We start from the raw sequence: 7,190 nt of genomic DNA on the forward strand, positions 1-7,190 counted from the left end.
GGAATTCTAAGCAAGGATTCCTCAGACTGAGACCTTCGTAACCCAGGACACCTTTCATATTTCTGAGCCTCTTTTTCAATCTGCTTAGAATATAGTTTGGGGTCTGTAACATAGGTACTACTGGGAAGAATGTGATAGAAACTATAAGAGGCAAGTGTACTGGGCACTCATGATGGGCCAGAAAGGGTTGAGAACACACTCTGTGCGTTGGCTCAGGGGATTAACTCAGACACGAAGAAGTCTTTGTAGAAACAACCCATGGAGGACTGGGAGTGACAGACAGCAGCCAGTGGGGTGTGGGCTTTGATTTTAAAACAGTTCCAGTCTTAAAGCAAATGAAGCAGACTAGATGACTTTACATCCGTGCAGATGACAACATGTCACAGAGAAGGTGCAGAGGATTTTTGAGGAGAGACTAAAGGAGCCTCAGAACGATACTCAAGCAGAGAGGCTACAAGGCAGACAGCTACTGTAAATGAGTGCAGTTCAGGCACTGGCTTGCCAGGGTTCCTTTTTTCCCTGCTTCTACAGGAATTATCCAGCTCCAAATCATTTGCTCTCACGGGGCTTACTCAAACAGCCAGTACTTAACAGAAAACACCTGAAAGGACCTGGCTATTAGCTTCCATGACCTTTGGTTTTATTCACCAGTTTTTAATTTTTTTCTTTATCTTATGTGTATTAGTGTTCTTTCTGAATGTGAATATACATGTACCACCTGTATGCTCTTTGATTATTGTTTTTTGAAATATATCTTATCTTACACTATATATACACATACATATGTATGTGTGTAGATGTGTGCACATGAATACAGAGGTCTGTGGATGCTGAGGTATCCCTATCCCTATGCAATGGAATTTCAGGCAATTGAGAGCCACTTGGGGTGAGTGCTGGAAGCTGAGCGTGGGCCTCTGCAGAAGCATTACCACTAAGACAGGCCTCTGGCCTTTCAGCATTTTTAATACAATAGGCAGCCAAGGAGAGAAGAATCAAATAAAATCAAAGAGAAAAATCAGTGAAACTCTTTCAATACTAGCTGCAGAAGGCAACTCAACCATTCAATACTTCCTACAAGCTGTCAGGGCTGACAGGATCCATCTGTACCAAGTTCAGTCACAGTAGTTGGGAAGTCAGATTGCTCACAGATCCTTAGAAGGTATGGTAAGAAGAGAAAAGCTCAGGAAACTAATTTTAGAGTCAAGTTGAGCAATGGGAACTTAGCAAGGTGCCCCTGCTTAAGAGAATAGGAGGGAGGGGAGGAAGTGGGAAGAGGAGAAGGAGGAGGGGGAGGAGGAAGAGGAGGGGAAGGAAGGGAGGGAGGAAGGAGAGGAGGATAAAAACAAAAGAAATCTACAAGACTCTGAATAGATAGAAAAACAAATTGACATAGGCCATGCTTACTTCAGTGATCCTGTCTTCCTTTTCAAGTAGGAGTACTCCAACTGAGGGTGAGGTGGTGTGGGAGGGATTGAAAGAAAATCAAACATGTCACTCACAATGCTTTCTTCTAATCAAGGGTATTGTTTCTGTTTCTATTCAGGGAACTGCACTATTCCCTGAGAACTTTGGGAGCTTTGTTTCTGTACACAGCAGGAAGTATCTTCTCCGACCTCATAGTTTAATGCATTCACCCATGCAATCCTAGCATGCTAGAATGACATTGGTAAGTCATCATGCACTGAAAGAAAGGAAGATGTCTCGGTTTGTAAATTAGCGTCTGGAGATGAAGCTGGACGTTCTAGGTTACCTGAGAACGGGTTCTACCAATGGACTCCTCCATCAATAATCCTATGCTGGCTTTTGCTCCTTCCTTAGTGTAATTCAGGAGGTGTGAGTCACCTGCTATTTACCTCCTCACTTCCTATCAAAGACCTCTTTTTTTTCTTTGTTTAGGCTGATGGTTTATTTATTTATTATTATTTATTTATTGATTTATTGTAGTTTTATTTTCTATATTCTTTGTTAACATTCCAAATGATTTCCCCTTTCCCAGTTCCCCCCTCCCCATAAGTCCCATAAGCCCTCTTCCCTCTGCCCATTCCCCAATCACCCCCTCCCATTTCTCTGTCCTGGTAATCCCCTACAATGCTGCATCAAGCCTTTCTAGGACCAGGGCCTTCTCCTTCCTTCTTCTTGGGAATCATTTGATATGTTAATTGTGTCTTGAGTATTCAAAGCTTCTGAGCTAATTAATATCCACTTATCAGTGACTGAATTCGATGAGTATTTTTTTTGTAATTGGGTTACCTCACTTAGGATGATATTTTCCAATTCCAACCATTTGTCTAAGAATTTCATGAATTCATAGTTTTTAATTGCTGAATAGTATTCCATTGTGTAAATATACCACATTTTCTGTACCCATTCCTCCACTGAGGGACATCTGGGTTCTTTCCAGATTCTGGCTATTATAAATATGGCTGCTATGAACATAGTGAAGCATGTGTCCTTATTGCATGCCAGGGAATCCTCTGGGTATATGACCAGGAGTGTTATAACAGGGTCCTCTGGAAGAGTCAAGCCCAGTTTTCTCAGAAACCATCAGACTGATTTCCAAAGTGGTTGTACCAGTTTGCAATCCCACCAGCAGTGGAGGAGTGTTCCTCTTTCTCCACATCCTCTTCAACACCTGCTGTCTCCTGAGGTTTTAATCTTAGCCATTCTGACTGGTGTGAGGTGGAATCTCAGGGTTGTTTTGATTTGCATTTCCCTAATGATTAATGGTGTTGAACATTTCTTAAGGTGCATCTCAGCCATTCGGAATTCTTCACATGAAAATTTTTTTTAGCTTTGTACCCCATTTTAATAGGGTTCTTTGGCTCTTGGGAGTCTACCTTCTTGAGTTCTTTATATATGGGATATTAGCCCTCTATTGGATGTTGGGTTGGTGAAAATCTTTTCCCAATTTGTTGGTTGCCATTTTGTCCTTTTGACACTGTCCTTTGCCTTACAGAAACTTTGTAATTCTATGAGGTCCCATTTGTCAATTCTTAATCTTAGAGCATAAGCTATTGGTGTTCTGTTGAGGAACTTTTCCCCTGTGCCCATGTCCTCAAGGGTCTTCCCCAGTTTCTTTTCTATTAGTTTCAGTGTGTCTGGTTTTATGTGGAGGTCCTCGATCCACTTGGAGTTGAGCTTAGTACAAGGAGATAAGAATGGATCAATTCATATTCTTCTGCATGCTGACCTCCAGTTGAAGCAGCACCATTTGTTCAAAGGGCTATCTTTTTTCCATTGGATGGTCTTAGCTCCTTTGCTGAAGATCAAGTGACCATAGGTGTGTGGGTCATTTCTGGGTCTTGAATTCTATTCCATTGATCTACGTGCCTGTCACTGTACCAATACCATGCAGTTTTTAACACTATTGCTCTGTAGAACTGCTTGAAGTCTGGGATACTGATTCTTCCAGAAGGTCTTTTACTGTTGAGAATAGTTTTAGCTATCCTGTTTTTTTTTTTTTAATTTATTCCAGACGAATTTGAGAATTGCTCTTTCTAACTCTATAAAGAACTGAGTTGGGATTTTGATGGGGATTGCATTGAATCTGTAGATTGCTTTTGGCACAATGGCCATTTTTACAATATTAATCCTGCCAATCTATGAGCATGGAAAATTTTTCCATTTTCTGATGTCTTCTTCAATTTCCTTCTTCAGAGACCTGAAGTTCTTGTCATACAGATCTTTCACTTGTTTGTTTAGAGTCACACCAAGATACTTTATATTATTTGTGGCTATTGTGAAAGGTGTCATTTCTCTAATTTCTTTCTCAGCCTGCTTATCCTTTAAGTGTAGGAAGGATACTGATTTGCTTGAGTTTATTTTATAATCAGCCACTTTGCTGAAGTTATCAGCTGTAGGAATTCTCTGGTGGAATTTTTTGGGTCACTTAAGTATGCTATCATATCATCTGCAAATAGTGATAGTTTAACTTCTTCCTTTCCAATTTGTATCCCTTTGACCTCCTAATGTTGTCTAATTGCTCTAGCTAGGACTTCAAGGACTACACTGAAAAGATATGGAGAGATGGGGCAGCCTTGTCTCGTCCCTGGTTTTAGTGGGATTGTTTCAAGTTTCTCTCCATTTAATTTGATGTTGGCTACCGGTTTGCTGTATATTGCTTTTACTATGCTTAGGTATGGGCCTCGAATTCCTGTTCTTTCAAAGACTTTTACCATGAAAGGATGATGAATTTTGTAAAATGCTTTTTCAGCATCTAATGAAATGACCATGTGGTTTTTTTCTTTGAGTTTGTTTATATAATGGGTTGTATTGATGGATTTCCGTATATTGAACCATCCCTGCATCCCTGGGATGAAGCCTACTTAATCATGATGAATGATCATTTTGATTTATTCTTGGATTTGGTTGGCAAGAATTTTATTGAGTATTTTTTTATCGATATTCATAAGGAAAATTGGCCTGAAGTTCTCTTTCTTTGTTGGATCTTTGTGTGGTTTGGTGAAGCATAATTGTGGCTTCGTAGAACAAGTTGGGTAGTGTTCCTTCTGTTTCTATTTTGTGGAATAGTTTGAAGAGTATTGGTGTTAGATCTTCTTTGATAGAATTCTGCACTGAAACCACCTGGTCCTGTGCTTTTTTTTAGTTGGAAGACTTTCTATGACCTCTTCTATTTCTTTAGGGGTTATGGAACTGTTTAGATGATCTATTTGATCCTGATTTAATTTTGGTATTTCTTATCTCTCTAGGAAATTGTCCATTTCCTCCAGGTTTTCCAGTTTTGTTGAGTATAGGCTTTTGTAGTAGGATCTGATGATTTTTTTGAATTTCCTCAGTTTATGTTGTTATATCTCCCTTTTCATTTCTAATTTTGTTAATGTGGATACTGTCTCTGTGCCCTTTGGTCAATCTGGCTAAGGGTTTATCTATCTTGCTGATTTCCTCAAAGAACCAGCTCCTGGTTTTGTTGATTCTTTGTATGGTTCTCTTTGTTTCTGCTTGATTGATTTCAGCCCTGAGTTTGATGATTTCCTGTCTTGTACTCCTGGTGGGTGAATTAGCTTCTTTTTGTTCCAAGGCTATTAGGTGTACCATTAAGCTGCTAGTGTATGCCTTCTCCAGTTTCTTTTGGAGGCACTCAGGGCTATGCTTAGCACTGCTTTTGTTGTGTCCCATAAATTTGGATATGCTGCGCCTTCATTTTCATTAAATTCTAAAAAGTCTTTGATTTCTTTCTTTATTTCTTCCTTGACAAAAGTATCATTAAGTAGAGTACTGTTCAGTTTCCATGTGTATGTGGGCTTTCTGTTGTTTTTGTTGCTATTGAAGACCAGTCTTAATCCATAGTGATCTGATAGGAGGCATGGGATTACATCAATCTTCTTATATTTGTTGAGGTCTGTCTTGTGAGCAATTGTATGTTCGATATTGGAAAAGGTACCATGAGGTGCTAAGAAAAAGGTATATTCTTTTGCTTTAGGATGAAATGTTATGTATGTATGTATGTATATATACAATCCAATTGGTCCAAAGCTTCAATTAGTTTCACTGTGTCCCTCTTTAGTTTCTGTTTTCCTGATTGATTCATTGAGGAGAGTGGGGTGTTGAAGTCACCCACAATTATTGTGTTAGATGCAATGTATACTTTGAGTTTTAGTAAAGTTTCTTTTACGAAAGAGGGTGCCCTTGCATGTGGAACATAGATGTCCAGAATTGAGAGTTCTTCTTGTTGGATTTTTCCTTTGACCAGCAAGAAGTGTCCTTATGTGTCTCTTTTGATGACTTTAGGTTGAAAATCAATTTTATCTGATATTAGAATGGCTACTCCGAGCTGGGCGGTGGTGACGCACGCCTTTAATTCCAGCACTTGGGAGGTAGAGGCAGGTGGATTTCTGAGGTTGAGGCAAGCCCGGTCTATAGAATGAGTTCCAGGACAGCCAGAACTATACAGAGAAACCCTGTCTCAAAAAACAAAAAACAAAACCAAAAAAAAAAAAAAAAGAATGACTACTCCAGCTTCTTTCCTGAGACCATTTGCTCATAAAATTGTGTTCCAGCCTTTTACTCTGAGGCAGTGTTTGTCTTTCACACTGAGGTGTGTTTCCTGTATGCAGCAAAATGTAGGGTCCTGTTTATGTATCCAGTCTGTTAGTCTATGTCTTTTTATTGGGGAATTGAGTCCACTGATGTTAAGAGATATTAAGGAATAGTGATTATTACTTCCTTTTATATTTGATGTTATTTGTATATTTTAGTGGTTATCTTCTTTTGGGTTTAATGGAAAAAGGTTACTATCTTGCTTTTTCCAGGGTATAGTTTCCCTCCTTTTATTAGTGTTTTCCCCCCATTATCTTTTGTAGGGTTGGGTTTGTGGAAAGATATTGTGTAAATTTGGTTTTATCATGGAATATCTTGGTTTCCCCATCTATGGTGATTGAGAGTTTCACTGGGTATAGTAGTCTTGGCTGGCATTTGTGTTCTCTTAGAGTCTGTATGAGATCTGCTCAGGATCTTCTAGCTTTCATGGTCTCTGGTGAGAAGTCTGGTATAATTCTGATAGGTCTTCCTTTACTGTTACTTGGCCTTTTTCTCTTACTGCTTTTAATATTTTTCTTTGTTTAGTACATTTGGGGTTTTTGATTATGTGACAGGAGGTATTTCTATTCTGGTCCAATCTGTTTGGAGTCCTGTAGGCTTCTTGCATATTCATGGGCATCTCTCTTCTTTAGGTTAGGGAAGTTTTCTTCCATGATTTTGTTGAAGATATTTGCTGGCCCTTTAAGTTGTAAATCTTCACTCTCAGCTATACCTATAATCCTTAGGTTTGGTCTTCTTATTGTGTCCTGGATTTCCTGGATGTTTTGGGTTACAAGCTTTTTGCATTTTGCATTTTCTTTGACTGTTGAGTCCATGGTTTCTATGGTATCTTCAGCATCTGAGATTCTTTCTTCTATCTCTTGTATTCTGTTGTTGAAATTTTCATCTATGGTCCCTGATTTCTTCCCAGGGTTTTCTATCTTTCTCCCATAGTTGTCTCTCTTTGCGATTTCTTAGTTGTTTCTACTTTGGTTTTTAGATCCTGGGTGGTTTTTCTCAGTTCCTTCACTTGCTTGTTTGTGTTTTCCTGTAATTCTTTAAGAGATTTTTATGTTTCCTCTTTCATGACTTCTGTCTGTGGACCCAAGTTCTCCTGTATTTCTTTAAGTGATTTTTGCATTTCCTCTTTATTG

The sequence above is a fragment of the Apodemus sylvaticus genome, chromosome 10, assembly GCF_947179515.1.
Source record: "Apodemus sylvaticus chromosome 10, mApoSyl1.1, whole genome shotgun sequence".
In the NCBI taxonomy this organism is placed as follows: domain Eukaryota; kingdom Metazoa; phylum Chordata; class Mammalia; order Rodentia; family Muridae; genus Apodemus; species Apodemus sylvaticus.